Source organism: Schistocerca americana, chromosome 3 (genome assembly GCF_021461395.2).
Source record: "Schistocerca americana isolate TAMUIC-IGC-003095 chromosome 3, iqSchAmer2.1, whole genome shotgun sequence".
NCBI lineage: Eukaryota > Metazoa > Arthropoda > Insecta > Orthoptera > Acrididae > Schistocerca > Schistocerca americana.
The window spans coordinates 954,610,779-954,623,441 of NC_060121.1; positions in this window are offsets into that span (position 1 = coordinate 954,610,779).

Consider the following 12,663-nt stretch of genomic DNA (forward strand, 5'->3'; position numbering starts at 1 on the left):
AATCAGGTAGCTGCAGTATTTCTCGATAACAGAAATTATTGTCAAAAGTACGATCATATGGGGTATCAAGTGAAATCTGTAATTGGATTGAGCACTTTTTGGTAGGGAGGACGCAGCATATTATCTTGGATCGAGAATCATAGTCAGATGTAGAAGTAACTTCGAGAGTGCCCCATGGATGTGTGCTGGGACTCTCGCTGTTCATGTTGCATATCAATCATCCCGCTGTCAATATTAATTGTAACTTCAGGTATTTTGTAGATGACACAGTAATCTGTGATGAAGTACTGTCTGAAAGAAGCTGCACAAATATTCAGGTAGATCTTGGTAAGAGTTCAAAGTGGTGCAAAGATTGCCAATTTTCTTTAAATGTTCAGAAATGTAAGATTGAGCACTTCAACAAACGAACAAAGCAAGAGCCCATACTGCTTTATCTATTACCGAGTATCTGGCTAGACATTCTGTTATTGCCATCGGACATCCACCATATTCGCCCGACCTTTCGCCTTGCTATTTTCCCTTGTTTACGCAAGTGAAATGGTGACTGAAAGAAAAGCTTCATTAAAATACCGCAGACATCCAATGGGCTGTGACAAATAAGCTCACAAGCATCACAGTTGAAAATTTCACTGCTTGCTTCAAAGATCTGAAGAAACGTTGGCAACTGTGTATAGATAACAAAGAGGACTACTTTCACAGGAGCTAGGGTCATTACTTGGTAAGGGAAACTTTCAATCTTTTTAAAACCTGTTCTGGAACTTTTTTGACAAAAGGAATATTAAAAAGAGAAGCAGCTGTGTGGACGTCAAGAGATTAGATGGAAAACCAGTACTAAACATAGAAGGTAAAGCTGGAAGGTTGAAGGAGTATATAGAGGGTATATATAAGGGAAATGAACTTGAAGGCAATATTATACAAATGGAAGGGAACGTAGATGAAGATGAGATGGGAGATATGATGCTGCAAGAAAAATTTGACAGAGTACTGAAAGACCTAAATCGAAATAAGGCCATAGATTGGACAATGTCCCATCAGAACTTCTTCGCTCTGCGACCAAATGCAGCGCTATATGGACATCGGAATTTTCACAGCAACGTTGTGTGGTTTAATTCATCACCCAACCTGTCACAGTTCCACAACCAGAATAGGGTTCTCTGTCTTTAAACGTATTTACCACAATCATGGCATTACTGATGACAGTTCAAAGTTCGTCACTTTACTGTGTCACCTTGGAGAGCATGCAGACCTTATTAGTGATGTTACATTCTCACCCCCAACTATCAACAAATACAACGTGGTGAAGACTGTTCTCATGCAAAGTCTTACCCGAATACCAGAAGAGCAACGACATCGAGCTATCTCTGACAAACATTTAGACAGTTAATTGATGTGACACTAATGCCATACCACACTTTGTAGACTGTATGATTGTAAAATTAACTTCTCAGTTACAATTAGCAGTGATCAGCTGTGCCTTAGTAAGGCTACAGGCCATGACTCAAGGCAGCCAGCAACCAAACAGTACCAAGCGCTCAGAGACAGCTCTGAGGATGATATGTCATTCTCATCCATGTGAGTAACGACCTTCACCCAGCTAACAAATACGACTAGCTGGCTGGTATACTTTACCTGCTGACAAAAAGACGTGAACACATCAATGATGATTTCAAGTACATTTCGGTAATAAAGCTCATAACTGCACAGCTCCGTGCAACCACCGAAAAAGGAAGGCCGGTCCACAATACGGGACCAGACAGTCATAAGAAGTCATGTCACCTGCCACCTCAAGATGTAAGTCAATCTCGCTGCACATAACCCTTGTACAACAGACTCTACATCTTGGCCCACACTTCTAGTTAATATTTTCTCGTCCACACAGAATCTGAGGTTAGCATTATTCCAGCTGTTGCACCACCGGCAGGAAAAAATTTATCTCCCTTCCAGCTCTGTACAGCAAATGCTACATACATCACATCTAAGGGACCACACCTCAAACACTGGACTTTGGTTTTCTCTTGGAAATTTTCATTGCTGATGTTAACGAACCACTATTGGGAGCTGACTTTCTACGACACCTTCAGTTATCTCCTAATTTGTCTTTTGGAACTCTTTTGTCTCACAGTAGCGGACTTCTTTCACAGTATTTACCTGTGTTCCACCATCCACGAAACAACCAGAGACTACAGAACTCAGCTACAAAACTGTCATTTCAGTTGACACATGCAATTACTATCGATAGATAATTCAAGACTGCCTCTCATTGGCTCTGGAATTACAACATACTACTCAGCAATATTTTCATATATGACAGGAACCAATCCGCCTGATTAAAGAAAACCTCACAATATGTGAAAAAATTCGCTCATAAGCAGATGAGCTCACTACCACGCATATATATCTGGAACAGCTCACTCAGAAACATCCTCACCATCTCACCATCCTGCTTCTCTCTTCACAAATGAGCTAGAGGATTCGGGACGGACTCTAGCAGACACTCACACACCACTGGAGCAGCTTGCAATAGCTTTATCAACGACTGTACAGGTCACTCAAGTGCATTCTTCTTGTGGTGTCCGTACACCTGCAGTATGTGTTTTCGACACCTTACATAATCTCCATGAGCGTTCCAACAGAGCATGACCAGTAATGGTACAGTTCATAAAATAAACTCCACACTGGGTCTGCCAGTCCTGCCTTGGGCCTCATCCACTCAGCCCATACCCAAGAATAACAGCACTTTTAGACTGTGCAACGACTATTAGGCGCTCAACTCCCACATAATACCCATTCCCAAATATTCAGGTGTTTGTACTTTATTTGGCAGGTGCTTCAGTTTTTAGTGTATTCGATAGTAAGAATGCATATTTAATAGATCCATATGAACCTCATGATGTGCCATAGACGGCTATCATCACCCTTTTCAGGCTGTATGAATTTCTTTATATACCGTATGGTCTTACAACTGCAGCACAATCTGGCAAAGATTTATAGAAAGTGGTATTTTTAAATTCTCCTTTTGCTACATTTACTTGGATGACACTTAAGTTTTCTCTACTTCGTGAGAGAAGCATGAAGACCATCTCAAACTAATTTTCGACACTTTACGCGAACTTGGCATCATCATCATCATCATCAGTGATTATAAATGTTGGCTGAGTCAGTCTAAAGTTACCTTTTTTTGGTCATTTGGTTTCCTGCAATGGCACATAGCCTACATCTCCATGTGCTGAATTCATTCATCATCTGCCATGACCACAGATCTTTCATGATTTACGCCAGTTCCTTAGCATAATAAACTTTTATCGTAGACACCAGCCTAATGGAACTGCCACAAAGACAGCTTTTAGAGACGCACTAGCAGGCAAACACACCACAGGCAACAACCATTTGACAAAATTAAAGACGGTCTTTCCAAGGATATTACACTGGCTCACTCAATATCCATTGTCAACTCACTATCTGCACAGACATGAGCAATTTTGTGACTGGTGCTGTCTTCCAACAGTCAATAGCAGGAACACAATGACCACTGTGTTTCTTCTCAATAAAGCCGACAGACTCATAACATAACTGGCCAGCCTAAGATAAAGAACTGTTGGATATGTTTTGTCAATGTGGTACTTTAAAGATGACATTGAGGGCGGACTTCTGGAAGTTTATATCTACCATCACCTCCTAGTGGATGCTATTCGAAATCCCACAAAAGATTTTAGTCCTCAGCACTTTCGCCATCTGGACTTCACAGTTTGGAATTCACAATAGATGTCCAAAAAGTGCATGGTGTAGACAGTTTTGTAGCTGATTTCGTTTCGCAAGTAAATACTCTTTCAATAGGTACTGAATCTGATAAACTTGCAACAGTTACATGAACTTCTGCATAGCAACACAATGGCATTGTGCACAGAAAGCCAGGACGTTCCAGTTCTTCAAAACAAGTGCTATGTGATGTCTCTCAAAGCCACCTTCATCAACTGGTGCCACGCATCACAAGATGAGCCATATTCAATAAACCACATGGACTTCCACATCTTGGAATTCATGCCATAACCAAGTTTGTCACTGACCACTTAGTCAGGCCAAATGTCGAGAAAAACTGTAAATGATGGATGCAGGCATGCACTGCCTGTCAGGATGGCATTCACAGCCACGATTCGATGGATACTCTATTCCTAAGGGCCGTTTTCAGCACGTCCATTTAGATCTTATTGGGCTCCTTCCCAATTCAAATGGATATTGATATATTCTTTCAGCGATTGACAGAGTAACATGTTGGATTGAGACTACACCAATTTTGAAAGAGCTGCAAAAGCATTTATCAGCCAATGGATTTCTGATTTCGGATGCTAACCATAAAAACAACAGAACAAGGCACTTTCGAGTCAGCACTTTTTACTGAACTTCATCATGTATGCAGTGCTTTCGCACAAAAACAACTTACCATCCTCAAAGGAATGGTCTTATAGACCGCTGGTACCATACTTTAGAAACTGCTCTCATGTACCAAGAAGGGAAATGGACAGAGACGTCCTCCCATGGGTTCTTCTATATGTGTGCATGACTTAGCAAGATAATCTCTCTGTAACTCCTTTGCAGAGGAACTCTCTCTCTTCTAGCGGATTTCATGGAACCTTCGCAACTGCCTACATGCAATGTATTGCTGCAACTTATCTGCAAAATCAAATGTATACCCAAAGATACCATCACCACAAGTGCATAGACCCCAGAAAATCTTGGCCTGTAAAGCTCTCCAGGACAGTGACAACATAAAGCTGCGCTAAGATACTGTTCAACTGGCACTAAACCCACCCCACTCAGGTCCTCACAAAGTAATTAGATGGATGAGAGGCGACAATATCTTTGACATTCTGATGCATGGTAGAACAACCATTGTTACAGTCAACAGACTTAAAATGGCGTCACCGTGCATGACGCTACTGAGACGCCTAGCAACAAAAGTAATCACATATATGATACTCCACATGTTAACCTAGATGACAATGTAATTATAGTGTGAGGAGATCTCAGACTAGTGAACAACTTTCTTCTCATGGAAGGACAACAAGATCGGCAATGCGTCCATGATGGTACAGAAACATTCTCCCAACAATACCAGCTCTGGTCGGAGATCAATCTGGGTTCCATCACTTACCCATATTCTATTAATAGATTTCTCACAATCATAGCTGCTAAAGGACATCCCCAGCCCTAACTTCTGTCATCAGAAAAAGACACATCCACTGCACTGACCCCGCGACCCCTCTCGCCTCAGCCTCCACCACCAGCCTTCACTCTCTTTTTGGCCGACTTCATCGGCTACCATTTCAACTCACGCAGTACCACCTATTTTGACACACCTCTTTTGACTACTACAAGCCATGCCTCCGCTACCTTCTTATTGCAGTGAGAAATGGTTCATGCATGCCTCTGCTTTTGCAGTCAGTCATACCACTAGTGGTCGTGCACACCTGTGTGAAGTTGAACACCAGAATCCTCCACACGCCGCCCCCCCCCCCCCCCCACTCGCGTCCACTGAGTGTTCCAAGGAGGAAATTCTTTGAACAGCACTGCAGCTCTTCTGTAGCAACAATCTCTGACTCAGTCAGCTCTATATTGTGCTGTGTATGCTTGTGTTTTCTATATATCTCCATCAGTTAATAAAGCGTAGATATTTGAAATTTTGATCTGCTTTATGCCATCTGGGGTTTCTCTACCTACAAGGTCCATTCAAAAAAATTCTGGAACTTTGTCCACAACATTTGTATACACTTATCTTTCACATATTATGCATGGTCTTTTCCGAAACAGATACGTTGTTCCCAATGGCGTTTCCAGTTCCGGAAGCAGTCTTGGTATGCTCTTGTTGGATTGAGCAAAGCGCCGCCTGCGAATTTTTTTTATATCGTCTATAGTTGCAAATCTTCGTCCTTTCAGTGAGGTTTTCAACTCCGGAAATAAAAAAAAATTTCCACAGGGGCCAGGCCTAGTGAGTATGTAGGATTAGACAGCTCAGTGATTTCGCTTTTTGTGCAACAGTCACGCACTAAAAGTGATGAATGTGCGAGTGCATTATCGTGATGGAAGAGCACATTTTCTTGCATGCACCGCAACACATCCCGATAGTACCATTGATTGACAGTTTGTCACTGTGGCACGAGTTCATGATGAACCAATCCTTCAAAGTCAAAGAAAAGTATCAGCATGGCTTTGACATTTGACCTGACTTGAAGAGCTTTCCCCAACCCTTGGTCTCGACATCATAACCGTAGATCCATATCTCATCACCAGTTATGATTCTCTTAAGGAACATCTCGTTCTCATTTGCGCGATGCAAAAGCTCTTCACAGATTGTGAGGTGCAGGTCTTTTAGGTCTTGACTCATGAGTGGTGGGACGACCTTAAAGCAACAAGATACATTCCAAGATGTTGTGTCAGGATTTCATGATGATCCAACCGAAATGTTACATTCTTCTGCAGTCTCTCAGACAGTCAGACTTCAATTGGCATCTATGGTTTTGTTGACATCCTTGACAAGAGCGTCGTCTGTAGACGTAGCAGGGCGTCCTGAACGAGGGTCATCTTTTAACTTGTGTCCGGCAGTTTGTGAACTGTGTGAATCATTCCGAGTATGGCTTAAGCACTCATCACTGTAGGCTTTCTGTATCATTTGGCGTGTCGCTGTAAATGTTTTCTTGAGTACACGCAAAATTTAAAGCAGATGCGTTGTTACTCTAACACTGCCATTTCGAATTTCACAAAACTGTGCAACACAATGTTCTACTCAATACAGCACTGAACAATAAGTAACACACATACAACAATGAAACTTCCGACAGTCACACATTAAACACAGGCGTGTGCAGAGATGCCAACCGCATTTCGCTCCAACACATCATTGGCGCGAAATTGCGGATGCTCTGGAATTTTTGGAACAGACCTCGTATGTTTTCACTACATCTGTAATTATCCTTTGCTGAGAATAAGAATGAAACAAACTCGAAGTCAAATAACAACTCTCCCTTTTTATCAGAAGCACAAAGTGACCCAGTAAGGCCAATTCATACTTGCCGTCACGTCACAACAAGACATTCTACAGTGGATTTCAAATGGCGGCATTCGCACAACAGACGGTCATGTCGCGTCACATCACGTCGCGTTACTGTCGAGGTTTTTAGGGACGAAAGTGTTGACGCTGCCGTCGTCTGCTAACATCGGACGTTAACGTACTTTCACCATACTCACTAATGTTATAATAGTAAACATGGTGTTTTTGTGTCTTCTTAATCTTTATTTTATTATTTTGCTTTGTTTTCGTGCCAAATTGCAAATGTTCTATGGCCACATTATATTTTACAATTGATTATTCTTCCATAACCGAGATCAGATCTCTGAAAGCGAAAAATTATTTAGGTTTTACAATAACAGGACAGAGTTGACGCCTACTGTGTGTAAATAAGAACGCACTTGATGAACCAGTTTTCATTAAGCAACATTTTCAGGGAAGAAGCTCTAAAAAAGGGGAAATATACACTTTTTATGACGACATACTTACGTAAGAAGCAAAACATTCTGTATAAGGTAAATAAGCTCTATTTATTACCTTATATATATATATATATATATATATATATATATATATATATATATATATATATGTTTTGAAATGTTGTTTCTCTTCTTACTAGACAAAATGGATCAACAACATACGCTATGAAATTTGCTTTAGCCACTAATAAGCTCTATCATTGTTAATTCCTCAATTCCGAACTGTCATGGAAATAAAATAAAGAAAGGTGATGGCGCTATAGACTTTCGCTGTACATTGTTTTAAAGACGGAGTACGCGGGGCCAGCCGGCACTGTACATAGCTGATGATTGTTTCTTGTCCACTATTTCCTTCGTGTGCACACAACAACTTCGTTAAATACTAAAAATTACAGTGCTTGCATGAATAACATAATTCCATGAAGGTAATTTCGAATGCATTTCTGTTCTTAAATGTGTATTTACTCTAGTTATGCGACACATTTTCCCTCGTTAATTTTACTTGCTTTTTCTTGATATATTTCGAATAACCAAGAGGAGAAAGAAGCGTTTCAAAAGCATGCTTTCGTAATCCATTTATTTCCGTTTTTACTGTATTTGTTTCGACTGCAAATGAAGCTGAAACTCCGAAACCAGTGCTCGTTTACTTACTGGTACTGCTTTTTGTTCGTTACAGTTTCAGCTTTCGACTCGTATTCACAATATTTTAATGTTCCTGTTTGCAAAAAAACTTACCTATGTGTTCTTAGCTTGTCCATAGACGTGTGGCATGAGGAAAGAAGCAAGGCATGCTTCCCTATCTTGTGCATCTCAACGAAATTCCGCTACGGCAGCCGGAGCAAGGGTATCTCTGCTGCTGCGTGTCGCTACCGCTGTCTGGAGACGACTTTAGTGGGCGTGTGCACCTAGCAAACTTGGCCTGTTTGCTGTCATCACAGTGAAAGCAAATTGTCGTGCCAGTGTGCGTGAACCATGCGCAAAGGAAGACGCGGAAAGCAGAACAGGACAATTGAGACCAGAGACGCATCGGTGACGTACTTGAGGGTCGACTGAGAGTAAAATCATGGAAGACGAACCAGGCATCTCCGATAACCACCAGCTCATAGGCGACACCCCCGCCATCTCCAAAGAAGAAGGGTAGACGATATGTTATCACACAGTCATAGAGCAGACCATCTACGACAGAGATGTTCCGACTCCACCTCTTCTTCCAGTATCGGCGGGGTGAATGGTTGGACTTCCTCGGTACACTCAAAGGCGCTGTGAAGGGAGGAATCAGCTCCAAATATGTGGACAATGACGATGTTATAGAGATTCGATCTGAACTCTGGGCCGACTAACAGACTCTCAAGTCTTTTCTTGGCCTATACATAGTTCCAGCAGTGGAGAAGATGCAACAAAAGAAGAAATGGTAGCAATCAAGGTGCTCCACAAGGGGGACACCACGGCTGTGTAATGAAAACACAGTCTGCAGAGGGCTTCAGAGTGCTGGGTACAGAGATGTGGACATATGGGTACACAACAAAACCAACAAAAAGAAGCTGCAGCTCTTCATCTTGGCTGTAGACATAGCTGAGAACCAGCAAAGAAGAAAGGAAACCAAACAAGTCTATGAGCTGAACAAGCTCACAGGCTTCAATGTGCAAGTGGAGCCTCTCCTGGCGAGATACTGCCACAATGCTGTTCTCCTCTTGCTTCTCTCGCTTTATTTGTGACGTTTGCCTTGTGGTTGTCATGCATCATAGTTCTTCTCAGGTGAGGCTGCTCACCTAGATTGTGCCGCAGTGCATTAGCAAGCTTGCCAGTCTTGCTTGTCCATGGAAGGCCAAGGACCAACCGACATGTGCCTAATGCTGGGGACCACATATCGCAAGCTGTCCTGGCTGTTGAATCTTTGCTGGCTGTAAAAACGCCAGCGACCTGCTATAGAAGAAAATGAGATCCCAAGCGAGCTCAGCAGACATTGGACAAGCCAAGAGGAGACGCCGAAGGAGGCGAGAACGTGACAAGAAAGTGACTTCGCCTCGAGAGCAGAACAGAAGTGAAGCAGAAGCAGCCTCTGCTCTTGCACAGCTGGCTAACCCCACCATTAGTGAGAGAGATGGGGAGGGAGGGGGAGGTTGTCTGCGTGTGGCAGAACAGAGGCAGTCAGCACTGGATTGCTGCCATGAAGACCAAGCCACAGTGGGAGAAGGTGGTGCAACAACCAACTGCAAGCAAGACGTATGGAGCACTGACTTTGATGCAGGAAGTTGTAACCAAGTTCCAAATGGTGCTCCACATGAATATGGAAGCCACCTGTCGCCTGCTACGGGGGACCTTCAGCAACCAGCCACAAAGGGAGGCGGGAGCCACTCAGACCAGTGAGCATGCAGCCACAACGATGTCCACACAAATGGGGGACCACCCAGTATGCCAAATAAAATCACAGGTAGCCCAGACGACCATGCTGAAGACCCAATTCAAGATGGTTGCCAATCATGCCATCCAGATGATAGATATCGCTTGCAAGACCATGCAAAAGGAACAGGTGACACAGCCAAAGTGAGCAGCCTCACCTGAGAACAACTACGAGGCATGACAATCACCAAGGTAAACCTCACAAATGATGCAAGAGAAGCAAGAAGAGAAAAACACTGTTAACCTCAAGAGGAGGCAAGTTGCCGAGAAAGCTGGACAAACAGTTTATGCTACAAAGAGAGGACACATGGTAATACAAATAGAACTCAAGCCAACCTACTCCAGAAGATGTCATTAGTTTCCTGCAAAAGACATTTCCTAAACATAACAGCTTTAAGCTGAGAAGCTTGATACCAAGGGGTTTAATAACAATTTCGAAGTTAGTGTTGACATTGAGCTAAAAGATAAAGTAATGAATAGCGCTATATGGCCCAAAAATGTTATGTTAAAGCATTTTTTATTCCGAAGAATGGCCAATATCCCTGTGAAATAGGCTCCTCTATGATAAACAGTTACCAGGAGTAACTGAGTGAAAGCAGATCATACACCACAGAGAAAATCACTGCTATAGTTATAAGCAGTGCCACTGTATAATGTCTTAGGACTAAACTTGATGTGCTGTCATTCTTTATAGAAGAAGTGAAGCCAGATGTGCTGTGTCTATGTGAAAAACTGGTAAGTACATGGTACAAAACAACTGCTTACTTTGGTGCTGTAACTATATATGCCAACAGCAAATTCAGTATTAAAGAAACTGATTTGAAAAGCTACTCTTTAGACCTAGATTTAGAGTTGACGTCTTTGGAGTTCATAGATCTTAATATAATTGTTATTTCAGGATACCATTCTAGAAATGGCAACTTCGAAATTTTTCTTAATCAAATGGAATCTGCACTGCTTAATGTGCTAGAAATCAAAAATTGCATTGTGTGGTGATTTCAGGGTAAACTTTGGTGAAGAGAGCACTAAGGAGAGAGAATTTATGAAACTAGTAGCGAGTTATTGGCTATTTTTAGTGTGGTGGGTAATGATATTATGGCAAAATAATAAATTTAACACCACTTTATCATAATACGAGGGTCGGTGAAAAAGTAATGCCTCCCATTTTTTTTCTACTTAAAGAAATTAAGTTAAGTGAAAAATTTGAATTTGGCGCCATTCCTCAAACCTTCTTCTGCAATCCACTGCAGTAGTAACTTTCTGTGTCAACAGGTGGCAGCACAGCAGAAGTTTGTAAGATGGCTGACATCGATGTTCGTTTGAGACAGCGTTGTGTGATTGAATTCTTGAATGCAGAAGGTGAAACGCCCATACGCATTCATGAAAGACTGAAGAAGGTGTATGGTGTTGTGACAGTGGATGTCAGCACTGTTAGACGATGGGTTCGTCGTCGTAAGGAAGCTGAAGGGCAAACACCGTTGACTGACGAAAAGCGGAGCGGCAGGCCGGTGAGTGCAGTGACTCCACACAACATTCAGCAAGTTGATGACATCATTTGTGGTGACCGTCGGGTGACTGCAGATGAAGTGTGTCGCATTATTTCTCTTAGTAAAGGCAGTGTGATCACGATTATTAAACAATTGGGGTACTCAAAAGTTTGTGCACGGTGGGTTCCAAGAATGTTAACCGATCAGAATAAAGAGGCAAGGAAAACAATAGCCTCCCAACACTTGCAGCGCTTCCGTTTGGAGGGAGATGAGTTTCTGAAAAAAATTGTGACCGGGGACGAAACATGGGTGCATTTTTTTGAACCCGAATCAAAGAGGCAGTCAATGGAGTGGCGTCACACAAGCTCGCCGAGGAAGAAAAAATTCAAAACTGTGCGATCGGCAGGGAAAGTTATGGCAACAGTTTTCTGGGATACAGAGGGTGTGATTCTGGTTGATTTTTTGGAGCAGGGATGCACAATAAATTCTGTTCAATACGTCACAACCCTCAACAAACTTAAAGCACGTCTTCAGCGAGTTCGCCCAACAAAATCAATGGCAGATGTTCTTCTTTTGCATGACAATGCAAGACCACACACCAGTCGTCACACCTCTGACGAGATTGTCAAAATTGGATGGGAAGTTTTGCCTCATCCCCCACACAGCCCTGACCTGGCACCATCAGACTTCCATCTGTTCGGGCCACTAAAAGAAGCTCATCGTGGGATTCATTTTGAAGATGAGGAGGCCGTCAAAACATCCGTGCGTCAACGGCTTAGGAAGCAGAGCTGTGATTTTTACCGTGCTGGGATACATGCCCTTGTTCAAAGATGGACCAAAACTGTAGAGATGGGCGGAGATTACATTGAAAAATGACAAAATGATCCTCAATGTTGTGGTTTTCAACCTATGTAATTGCATTTAAATTTCCTGACAATTAAACGTAGAAAAAAAAAATAGGAGGCATTACTTTTTGACTGACCCTCGTAATATATTCATTCACTTTGTAGTCACAAAACGTAACAACACAGAACAGAACTACTGATATATCGAACCACCACACAGCCCCCCCCCCCCCCCCCCTCTGGGAGTGCGGAGCACGGTGTAGGAGCAAAGGAAGAAGGGAATTGTATTGAGAAGGGAGTGGGATCTGAATAGGAGGGGAAGGGAGGGACTGTGAACAGTCACATACAGACAGAATGACAACTGAATGGCATCCTCGTCGATGAAATCT